The following is an 11,669-nucleotide window of genomic DNA, read 5'->3' on the forward strand; positions in this document are numbered from 1 at the left end:
CAGAATTCATTGGGGAAGAGAATTGGCTGCAGTATAAACAAGCAACTAGGCGAATGATTTCATCATTTGGGTTTGTCTGCTGTATTTTGTGTTTGGGGAATGGTGTGAATGAAGACATGTGTGAGGATAATAAGCCATATGAATTTGAGGACATGGAATAGAAAGCAAACAGGTCTCAAGTAGTTAATTTCTTGAAAGCAGTTACTAACACTTCTGCAGAAGGACTGGTTCCTGGAATGGGATCCTAGGTAGTGTTAGTGTGATCTTTCATGGCAGCCAACAAGAGTACTGCTGCTCCCATGCTTTCACAGGGTGTGTTAAGGTGGAAGGTATCTATGGAAAAACTAAAACATTATTAGTACACTAGGCCTGAAATGCACCCTCTCTTCATAGACAACAGAGTTAAGCGTAGTTGTAGATGAAGAATGTTTGCTTTCATTGCAGGTATGGAGGAGCAGAGTAGTTGTTTCTGAAACTTCTCATTTTCCTGAGAGAAAATCTAATGTGGAGTCTGTACACTGTAGTCAATATTTCTTCTCCATTTGTGAATCCATAGTGTAAGCCACAAGTTAGGAGAAACTTCAAGTGAGTTAAGTTTGTAACTGCTTATTTGACAAAGCTGCTTTTAAACTCAAAGTCAGCTCACCTCCATCTTACGTGGTCCCCTTTGGTGCTAAGGACATGCTGAGCAGGAGAGACCAGGATAAAGAGTTTCACATTCCCCAGCTCACGTTCTGGGAATGGGCATGAATGCTCAGCTTTGGAGAGGGTTTGATGAAAGCAGCCAGAGGATTTTAAAGAAGGGGAGGGAGAAGCTGGAAAGAAATGTGAGCAAGAGCTTCAGAGTGTGTGGGTATGCAAAGCTGTGGATTTCCTACTCTTTTTGAGACCAAAGAGATGTTTAAGCAAAACCTTACCAACTTCACATGTCATGCATACATGAAGAAAAACCATGTGGGAAAAAGTATAGCAATCATTTGGTCAAGGTAATTGTGAATTACTTGTGTTTTCATTATTATTTGAGCTAAACTAACGCCCAGCCTCCTATCTGTCTGTGTTGTATTCAAGCAAATATTTTTGGACAAAAGTAAATATTTTGAGTTTTGTCTTTTTAACTTAATCTCCTTTGGAAATAGCTATTTAATTTCTTCCAAATAACTCTTTTGCCTGAATTTTCTCCCCACTTTTTTAAAGGATGATGCACATTCTCTTACACAAAAAGGTGTGAGAGTGTGTGTACAAGAATTAGTGCAATCTGATATGATAGGTATCTTATTTTAGGTTGTAGATAGTGTCATCCCTGAATCCTTCTTAAACCCAGAATTTTTTTAGGATAGATGTTCTCCTTCAGATCACTGGGACCGGGCAAGATTATTCTCTTTACTCCCCTCCTACTTGAAGTGCCTCATGAAAAACTGAGGGGATGCAGCCAGAGACTCACTGGGTAAGAGAAAATGCAGTATCACTAAGCAGGGAAAATTGTAATTTGGACAACTTTCTCAGCAGCTCGGTGTTTAGCAGTGGTTTTTACCAATTCTGCTCTGTCCATCCGGTAACTTTTATTTCACTCTCCCCTAAACAAATTCAGTGGAGTAAATTATCATGATACTTACGTAGTGTTTCCTGCTATGGCTTCATCAGTGTTGTGGTGTTTTCCATCTTGACATCCGCTCCCTCTCCTTGTGTCCCTTGCAGCTGACTTGTTGATTCTGATGCTACCCTCTCCAGGACACAGATGGTATCTCCGTGCATGTTGGTACAGGGCTGTACGTAATAGTGGTTCTTTCTTGGTTAGCTTTTAAACGCTACTGTGATGAAATTAATTCCAAAATGTATCGAACATGGGATAATAAAAATGCAATTGAAAAACTTAAAATTAACTATTGCATCTACATAACCTGACAGGACTTTCTGTAAAGCCTCTGTTTTGCATGTAAAAATTCAGGCAAGTAGCAGTGACAGTAAAAACAGTTTAGTGTTTCTTCAACCCTTTAAGAACTCCTGCTAAGAAATCTGTATGCCCACTGGTAGAAAGAAGTAGCGTAGTGGTACATGTGCTTCAGGTATTTGTAGGGAATTGCATTATTAAGAGGTTCTCATAAAGGCTGGTTGCTACTCATTTTTATGCAAAAGCTTGTGGTTGCAGGTGCTTGAACCATCAACACTTGGATGCCAAATTAAGTATTTTGTGTTTGGCTCTGAAGAATGCTGAACTACAGGGCAGCACAACCATTCTGCTGGTGGTGGGGCTCGGTGATTCGGTGTTGGTTGGAGGGAATGGCAAATTAGGGTACTCTCCATTCAGATGGAGCCATAGGCACTGCTGGTCGTGGTGGGGGGTAACAGAGATGTTGTCTTAGTTTTCTTCACCTTAAGTCACAGTGAACGAAGTGACACCGCTTAGTCTGACTGCCAGGTAGAAGCTTGCCCTGTGTTTGCAGGGTATGAAAAGTGATGAAGAAAGTTGTGACTTCCAAAGGCATTACTAGCACTGAGGGCAGAGGAATTTCTGAAGTTGAATTTCACAGTTGTTAGCTGTAAATTAATCTGTGCATATGGTTATAGTATGTGAAGAATGGGAAGGAATATTTCTGATTAAAAATACCCTGACTCAAATATTGCTGTATTGTACAGTCTTGCCTGTGCTAATTGGCCTACTTCAGACATCAGAGTTGCAACTTCAGCTGTGTTTTGTTTTCAAGCACTTCTTTAAATCCTTTGTTGCATCTCGATGTAAGGCTTTAACTTGCTTTGAGTAGCATAAGCTTTTATAAATGTAGTCCAAGTATTATATTTAAATACAAGTGGTTTTACACCACTTTGTTACTCAGGTCCCTGATGTCCTGTATTACTTCTGGAGTAATTATGTGTTTATCCAGTAGAGAGCACTAATGACACTGCTATCTTTTAGTTGCCATTTCCATCAAATTATTCAGTGTTGGCTTATAATTTTGTACTGTGAAGCACTGGACTGGTGTTGGCCTGTAGGTTTTTCTTTAAATCAGTACATGGCTGAAACTCTTCTATAAATAGTTTGATGGGGGGGAGAATATAAAGGAGGAGCCTGCAGGAAATGCTAAACTAACGTTTACCCACAGTTTGGAGTCTCAGCAGTGCTTCAGTCTCTTTTGCATTGAATAGCTAAGTGAAGGCCTTTAGTGTAGAAGTTGATCAGCATTCCTCTTTGAGCGGCTGGTGTCAGGGCTGTCAGGATAAGTGGCTGACTGCTGGTGCTACAAGTATCTTCAAGGGAAGTCAGCAGTATTTTTATTAATTTTTTAGTGTCTGCCTTTGCGAAGCTGGATGTGAGATGCTTTACTGAAGCTGAAATTCTGGAGTCCTCATGGATGATGTAGCATGAGTGAGAAAGACTAACTTGTCTTTGAGACGTCAAATGGAGTTTGTGGCCAGCAGTTTAAAAATAACAATCCCTTTACCCACTTTGTGAGAAAATTAGATGGAGCCAATGAGAAAATATAAACAGACCCATAAAAAAGACATTTCAGAATAACTTTGGGAGAGTATCTCAAATTTGTGTCCTGGGTAAAAGTCTCTCACCATGCTGCCCAGGAGTCCAACTGCATTTGCTCATAATAGCTCAGTGAACTGTTAACCTTACTTCTGGAGCATGAAGATGCTGCCTGTAGGAGAAAGAGGTGTTTTAATTCTCCCTTAGGGTTATAGAAGAATTTTAATAATGTGACCAGTGTAAATTAATCTTCCTAAATATACAGGCAATCTGAAACAATCACACTGAGAGAAGCGTGAGTTATAGTAATTCATCTCAGTCTTGGATGAATTTAAGAATAGCTGTCTGGAGGCAATGTCTCTATTACATTATTTGTAAGGACTTAAGGAAAAAAAGCATCAGACATACTATGAAGCTGAGCATGAACTTGTAGTATTACCTCTAGGCTTATTGTATTAGCTGATGCAGTATTCTCTCAGAAACAACTCCCAATTTTTATCCTTGTTACTTTACTTCTAGTAGAAAAGATTCCACTCAATACATGGGGAAAAAGATCTAAGCATGAGTCAGTGTATTTATCTAAATAAACTATGAGACTTACACCATACAAAAATAGCATCTTTCTATGTTTAAAAGTTAGACTGGTATGGAAAATCTGCTTGCTTGGGGGAGAATGTTTATTGGTTAGAAGAATTTCAGTTTTTTTCTAAGTGAAAATGGGTACTTTTAAGAGAGCGGTTGTAGCTGTTGCTGGGAGATACATGAATTTTGTGTATTGGTTTTTGATAATATGAATGCAGTTAATTCACCTATCATATAAGTTAATTCTTTTTTGCTTTTAAAAGCATTTGTCAGTTGGTCCTAAAATCTACCATCTGGTAACAATCTGCATTAAAATACTGGCCTGCCTGAAATTGATGGGAGACTTGCCATGGACTTCAGCAAGTCCAGGATTTCACTCGGCTCTTCATCTTGCATGACTATTGCTATTCAGGGTGTGGCAAATATACTATATTCTGCATCCTGATTTATGTGAGCATTTGCTGAGCAGATGTTAGGGAGCTAAACTTGTTCATTTCAATCCATCTCTCCTATAGTAAGTGAAAAAGTGAGGCCAGATCGGTCTCAGGTGTGAATCTATTCACTTGGGATGCTTATAGCAATTACAGTTTCTGATGAGTCAGAAACAATGTGCTGGATTTTAAAAATGCAGCTATAAACTAAACAAGGATTTATTACTTCTGAGTGAGATGACCTGGCCAACACTGCTGCTACCCGAGTGGGGTGAGTGGAGGCACAGCTAAAAGACTGGGGGGGGTGCTGGGCTTCCAGTTCAGCTGCTGATGTGGTGCTCTTCCTCCAGATCATCGCCTCTCCCTGAAGTGGGGTCACTGCCTGGGCACCTGTGACATGGGGAGAGCACCTTTGTTTGTATAAAGCCCTTGAGTTCCCATTTCCCAGGATAAGCATTGGTCTAAAGATACAAAACAAGATTAGCCCTTACTGATTACCTTAAAAGAACAGTAAGAAAAACCTCCCTTGCCAATCTTTTTTTCTCTTTTCAGTTGCAAAATACCTTGTGCACTTCATTAGTTCAACATCCTTGTCTAGGGGGGGAGGGTGTTTGTCAAAAACCCAGATTACAATGCAGATAAAATAAGAACACATAACTGGCATATCTTAGCCAGAACCCACTGTGGGAGTCACTCCCACAGTTATGTCTGGTGCTCGCCAACTCCTACTGAGCCTGGTATTTTCCCATTGCATTGTTTTTACTGATAGCTTCCATTCAATAATAACAAATCTTTGCAATGGTGAAAGAGATTAACACTCTTTATAATTGAGTAAAGAAGTGTTAAGTAATTTCCACAGCCACTGAATAATGTGTAGCCTATATGATCCAGTAATCTCATGATTTTATCTTTGTTCTTTACTAAAAACAGTTGGTGAGCATTTTATCCCGTGTTCAGATGTAAAATAAGATCTTTCCTGTTCTGAATCTCTTTAGGGGAGGAGCAGTAAAAGAGGGAGGAAGGCTGCCAGAGATAATTACTAAACTGCCCAGTTCATATATATAGTCACAAGATGAAGTTGTACGGGGTTCTGTGTCGCAAAACAGGGAGTAAATTTTTATGAGCAATAATAGTAAGGAAATAAAGCAGTTAGAATAGAATAAGATAATATCCTTTTTAGCTTATGTCTTCCCAAGGAAGATTAATGTGTGACAAAAACTGTTTAAATATTGCTGTTTAACTGGGAACTCCTGATACAACAGCAGTGGACAAAAGCTGGGCTCAATTTCTTGCCAGAAAAGAGCGTGCTTGAGATAACTTGCTCGCTCTGTAACATCCCCCACTGCAGAGGGATGTTGTCAGCCGCCGGCATTCAGACCCTTTAGACCCCCACCGCTCTTGAGTGCAGAAGAGCCACAATAATAAATGTTTCCATCTGCTTCTGGTTAGGAGTTTGCGTCTCATCCTATCCTCCACAGTGATCCATGCGCTCGAGACAGCCAGGCATGATTATTTCCATTAGCAAGACCTAAGATCACACCCTGAAAAGCCCCATCTGGTCCAAACCTGCTGTAGATTGCCTGCTGAGCAAGGCAGGTCACTCTAAGATCATCACACTGATGTCTCGTATGCTGACGAGGTCCCCTTCCCATACGTTGGCTGTGTTGCTGCTCCGAGCCCTCTGCAGGATTCACCCTGGCAGTCTGAGGCAGTTGTCCTTTTGCGTGTATGGCTTTCTGCAGCTTTCTGTATTTCACTGTGGCCACAGACCTGTGTGGTAAATGTAGAAGATTTGCATGCAGGAGCCAGAATTTATGTATGAGTTGGACCTTGGCTTTGGAGCTGTGTGTCAAAAGAGGTACAAGAATGACCACAGGCTCTTGAAGTTTGGCGTGAAGTGTTCAACTCCTCCAGTGAGCTTTCCTCAGTTGCCCTGCTTCTGTCTCCCTCCCTTCCAGCCCAGTTGTCCAAGTCAGGTAATTTACGCCTACCTACTGGAAGGAAGGAAGGAGAGGTGACTGATGGTGTTGTGTTTAGCTTTTGCAAGGTGCTTGGAGGCTGTGGCAGTGACTGCCAAGTGAGAACCGAAGCCTATAAACACCTGCAAATCTTGGTCATGCCTCAACCATTTGTGAATTCTCTGGGAAGATTAAGCACGTGGGAATAGAGCTTCATACTACATCATCTCATTCCTGAGTCTACTTAATATTTGATTAATGCAGAGATAGGAAGTTGGTGAATGTTCAGTTTAATAAGCATGTTTAAATTTGGGGCTGAAATACACAGTTTACATAGCAAGTTGTTTGATTTTTGGGGGAGTGCCTCATGAGCTCTTTGTAAACTCTGCAGAGCAGGGAACATGTGTACAGTTTTATGCAAGTAAGGTACCCCAAAATGCAGTTGTTAATCCATCTAGAAATTTTATTTTTATGTTTGTGGTGGGTTGATGTTGGCTGGCTGCCAGACACCCACCCAGCTGCTCTCTCACTCCCTCTCCTCAACAGGACAGGAGGAGAAAGTAAGATGGAAAAGATCTTAATTTTCTGTGCATAAAATCATGTTGTTGGCCAAATTAGTACTAAATAGTAGTTCATAGCCTTGTACAAATCGTGGGGGGTTTTTTTGTTGAAACTACTGTGTCGGGTTTTTTTAAACAGAAAAAGCCACTCAGACTAGCATGCTAGTACTTGTATTAAGATTTCTAAATTCCACAGTGTATGTCTCAGTATGTTCCTCAGTCCCCCTTTTCTTCCAAATGATCTCTAAGAGTCTGTAGAAGCTATTTCTCCTCAGTCTTGATCTGTACTCTCCGCAGTCTTTATCTGTCCCTCTGTCACATACCCTTAGAAATAAGCTGCAAGAAGTGGGGTTTGCACGCTGCCCAGAACCTGCTTCTGTTTCAGAAGACACAAGCTCATCAACACATTATGAAAACAATTTAATTCTTTTGTTATCTTAAAGATGCTTCATATTACACTTAAAAATTTAATGTTTTTAAGATGTGTTACAGATATTAAATGTAATACAATGTCCAACCCTTTCTGCAGATGAGCATTGACCAGCACAGCACCAAGACATGTAGACAATCACTTGTGTGTAGGAACTAATTAGACTAACTCAAATTAGAAATCAGACTAATTGATAGTTTTAATGATTCTTAAGCCCACAAATGTGTCCTAGAGTCTTAAGATAAAGTTTCATAGGTGGATGAGCCAAGTAAGCAACTGGCAGCTATCAGAAGGGAAAGATATCCTATCCTCTCCTCTTACCTTGAGCTGGCTTTGGTGTTCGTGACTGCATTTAAATCAATTTAAAGCACTTAAATGTTTTTCTATTCTGCTGAATGTTCCCACAGATATTCTGGCTTGCTTTCAAGGCAGTGTGGGGTGGGGTGTTGGGGTTTTTTTGGTTGTTTTTTTGTTGGGGTTTTTTTAAGTTCTGCTTGCATCAACCTTCTTTGCAATTGGACAAGTGCTGGTGTCAGCACAAGGGAGGGGGTGACCTGCACAGCTGGGGAATGAGGGGGACGGGTTGAGAAAAGCGTATTGCAGAAGGGGAGAGGGAAGCCTTCCCTTTCTAGAAGGGCTGGCATGTTAATTTAGCTCAGTTTTATCACAGCGTTATATACTTGTCCTTCCATGTATTATAGATATGCCCTTCAGAAAGCTAAAGAAGTTCGAGGAAGAGAGTGGGGAGATGTCCTGCCTGCTAAATGATGGTGCAAAATCCTGCTATCTAATTAATTCACTAAGGAGGTACATGTATCTTTGTCTCATACTAATGTGTGAAGATGTTAAAACTTGCATTAGCAGACAGAAGGCACCATAATAACATTAAGAATGGAGCTGACCTGCTCTTGGTTTATTAATGGCACTAGTGGAATTTGAGCTGATTTATCAAGATGAGACTTTGTCATACTTAGTACTTCTACACAAATAGCCCATAAATCATTCATAAATTACATCTCATTGAAAGTTATGTTTTGTATTTTTTCTCAAACCCCTATAGGCATAGAAAATTGTTTTGATCTGTGTTCACATGTAATAAAGATCTTCCTCTCTCCTCCTCTTACTGTATTTTGGGGGGAGGGGTGGTGGTGGTGGTGTTGAGATTAAGGATATACCAAAGGATATACCAGACTTGTACTGCCAGTAGTATTAGTTTGAAAGGACATGAGTCTGTGATGCTCATACAGTATTAAAAGACTGCATGCGGGCAGTTTGAGGTGCTCTGGGAAAGCTTGGCATCCTGGGTCACTTGGGTCTTACTGCTCCAAATGGTGGTGGATTAAGGTTTTTCTGGATGTCTTCAGAGTAAGGGAATTCTGCAGCTTAAAGATGAAAACTTGTCTCTCTAACATTACTCCATTGTCTTGCTTTGCACTTGGTGTCCCAGCAGTTAGATTTTTCCTGGTGCTGTGAGTTCAGCAGTTCTCTTCCCACTCACCACCACTAGGGCTGAGGGTTGTTTTAGCTCACCTACTCCCGGGTAACACAGACTTTCCTCCATGTACCTGTTCCAGTATGTCTGCCTGAAGCTGCAGCCTTGATCTTTTAGTCTGATCTGAGGTACTCTCACCTACCCGACCAGGTCTCACATGTAGTATGTTTCTCAGCTCATGCTCTGTTACAAGTGTAGAGATGATGATGATTTTACTCCTCCTTTGCAGAAAGTACTATATGGCCCCAACTAGTGGCCTCAGCATTCCAGCTTTCCTCTGTAAGTGTGTAGTAGCTTCTAGGGGGGTCCCCACACCTAGTGCAGGGTTTGCTTCTGGAGTAGGAGCATGAGTGCTGCCTGCTACCAAATGCACAAGAAGGCATTTTTCATGGTTGTCAGCAGACGAATGGAAAATGGCCTCATGGTCTGGTGGCTAGCAGGGCCTGAGGAGAGGGAGGACAAGCAGTGGCTTTGGGATTTGTTTTGTTGTTTTTTTTAAAATCTGAACAGGAAGCAGCGGTTCTTCTCTGGACTATGGCTTATGGAAACAACAAACAAAAGAGGAAGCACCCAGTTAGAAACAATTGACACTGGGAAGGGAAATATTTTTTGCCAGATACATCTTGGAGGGAGAAAAGTGAGTAGAATGAATAGAACAGCGTGTTCTGAAGGGGTGTAAGAAGAAAACTGCAGATTTAGAAAAAGCTATAGCCCAGGAATAAGTGGCTAAATACACTAATCAAAACCAAAACTCGGCCTGGTAAGTTACAGAGGTTGTTAGAGCAGACTAAAATTAGTAAAAATACAAGCTAACAATACCAGGCAGGAAAGATTGCTTGTAGGGCTTTCATATCATAACTTTTAATACCTCAAGGCAAGCCAGTGAGGAAACCGTTCACATGAAGGGTGGATTGGCAGTGCTCTTTCCAAAATATTATTTTTGGGCTGCTCATCTCTAGTGCCTGGTGACGTGGCTTCAGGGAAGGAGACTGCACATTTGTATAGCATGCAAGTTCCTGAAACCATACCGAGCCCTGGGGGATTCTTTATACGGTAACCAAACACAAGCCAGAGCTGCTAGTAAGGACAGTATCCTCCAGGCAGTACTTGTTATTCAGCAAAAATACTTGAGCGTTTCAGTCTATTTAAGGTGTTTCCTTTCCTTGGACACTTCAGTCTGCCTGCCTGTTAGCTGTCTAGGTAGTAGAAATACTTGGGTGGGTTGCTTGCTTGTGGTTGGATTGAAATGCTTTACTACGTTCAGCCCAGGAAAGCTTAGCCATTTTGGTTTGGTGCTCAGTCCCTTCCTAGGATCTGCTGGGAGGACTGGTGTGCCCTTCAGCATAGAAGGCTTCTATTCGACATGTGCACCCTTGCCCCCATCCCAGCTTCTGACAGCATTTTTAGAAACCATGTGCTGAGTATGATATCTTTCTGGACTTGTCATTTCCTTTCATTGGGACTATTGTGGGAGAATGTGAGAATAAACATCTCAGTACGATGCATAAAATTTATGTGCATAAAATTCATACAAAGTATAAAATCTAAGCAAGACAACTGTAACCATGAGAGGCATAAAGCCAGCAGCGATGGATCCTTATATTGCAAACTCAGTGTGGGGATCGAGTTAACACAGGCTCCTGGGGAAAGGAGAAAGAGGACTTGGCATGGATCAGTTAGGGGAAGGAAGATAGTTAAATACATGGATGGAGCTCCTGGAGCAGAATCCCAAATCACCTTGCATAACACTTTGGGAAAGTTGCCCATGATAATTGTACACCCCTGGATATAAATACGGAAGTCAGGAAGAATTAAAAATAAACAACAAAACCATAATGTCTTTAAAAAAATAAGGTAAATTTATAAAACTTACAAAATATGCCTATTTTAAAACACTTTATAAAATAACTTGGGGGAGTGCTTAATGCAGATTAAAATAACCTTGAGTCAACAGAACATAATTGACTCAGTTTCTTTTTATTTTGAGCATTTATACCAACAGATAGGCTTTGGGCTTTGTACAGGACTTTTAAGTTACTGTAACCATAAAACAGAAACTGGGAATGTGAGGAATAAAAGTACTCACTTTGCCTAATTTAGATTGCTGACAGGGGAGGTCAGGTTCCCTAGGCATCCTCCACAGCTGGTGGAAGGAGGGACAGGCTGGTGGCTTTCCACGAAGATCTAAAGCTCATAGAAACTGAAACAGCTACCCTAAGTTTCCAGGTCTGACCTTAAAGAAGAATCTAGGTGAACTATTTTTAGTGCCCATATCAATGTAATTGTATGCCAGTGAATAGTGCTGACCTAACGAGGTGATTAGAAAGTAAACTCTCCACTTACCTGGTAGTAATCAGGGTCGGTTGGTTTCCTGTGACTAGTTCATATATTGCCAAACAAAAATATGCAGCAAGGTAAATCGTGTCTAAATAAAAAGCAGGCCATTGATCCAGGTGGAACATCTTATCGTTTGTGAAAACCTGACCATGGATCTTTAAAAGGTACTCGGTATATAAGAAAATGCTCTTGGGTTATCTCGAGATAAGCATGATCCACTGTGAGCACCAGTAAACATTCACTTTTTTATAATCTTGTTACGGTAATCTGTCTCTTACTGTCTTTAGATGAGTAACTTAATAACAAATGGCTGAAGGTTTTCTTAGGTTTCCATAATAGTTTTTTGGATTCTTTTTTAGGGGGGAGTGTTAGAAATACAAACCCTGTGCTGTCTTTCAGAAATCTCTTAC

At 40.8% G+C, this 11,669-nt stretch overlaps 1 long non-coding RNA gene across 1 annotated transcript; it reads right to left on the bottom strand.

Annotated features, from left to right (window-relative positions):
* Positions 1 to 5,637: 5,637 nt before the first annotated feature.
* LOC141923156 (uncharacterized) lies at positions 5,638 to 11,227 on the bottom strand. The gene is made up of 2 exons (XR_012623203.1): positions 11,009 to 11,227; positions 5,638 to 6,252 (listed from the first exon to the last, which is right to left on the bottom strand). It is a non-coding gene; the product is annotated as an uncharacterized LOC141923156 (long non-coding RNA).
* Positions 11,228 to 11,669: the final 442 nt, after the last annotated feature.

The sequence above is a fragment of the Strix aluco genome, chromosome 4, assembly GCF_031877795.1.
Source record: "Strix aluco isolate bStrAlu1 chromosome 4, bStrAlu1.hap1, whole genome shotgun sequence".
NCBI classification, from domain to species: Eukaryota; Metazoa; Chordata; class Aves; order Strigiformes; family Strigidae; genus Strix; species Strix aluco.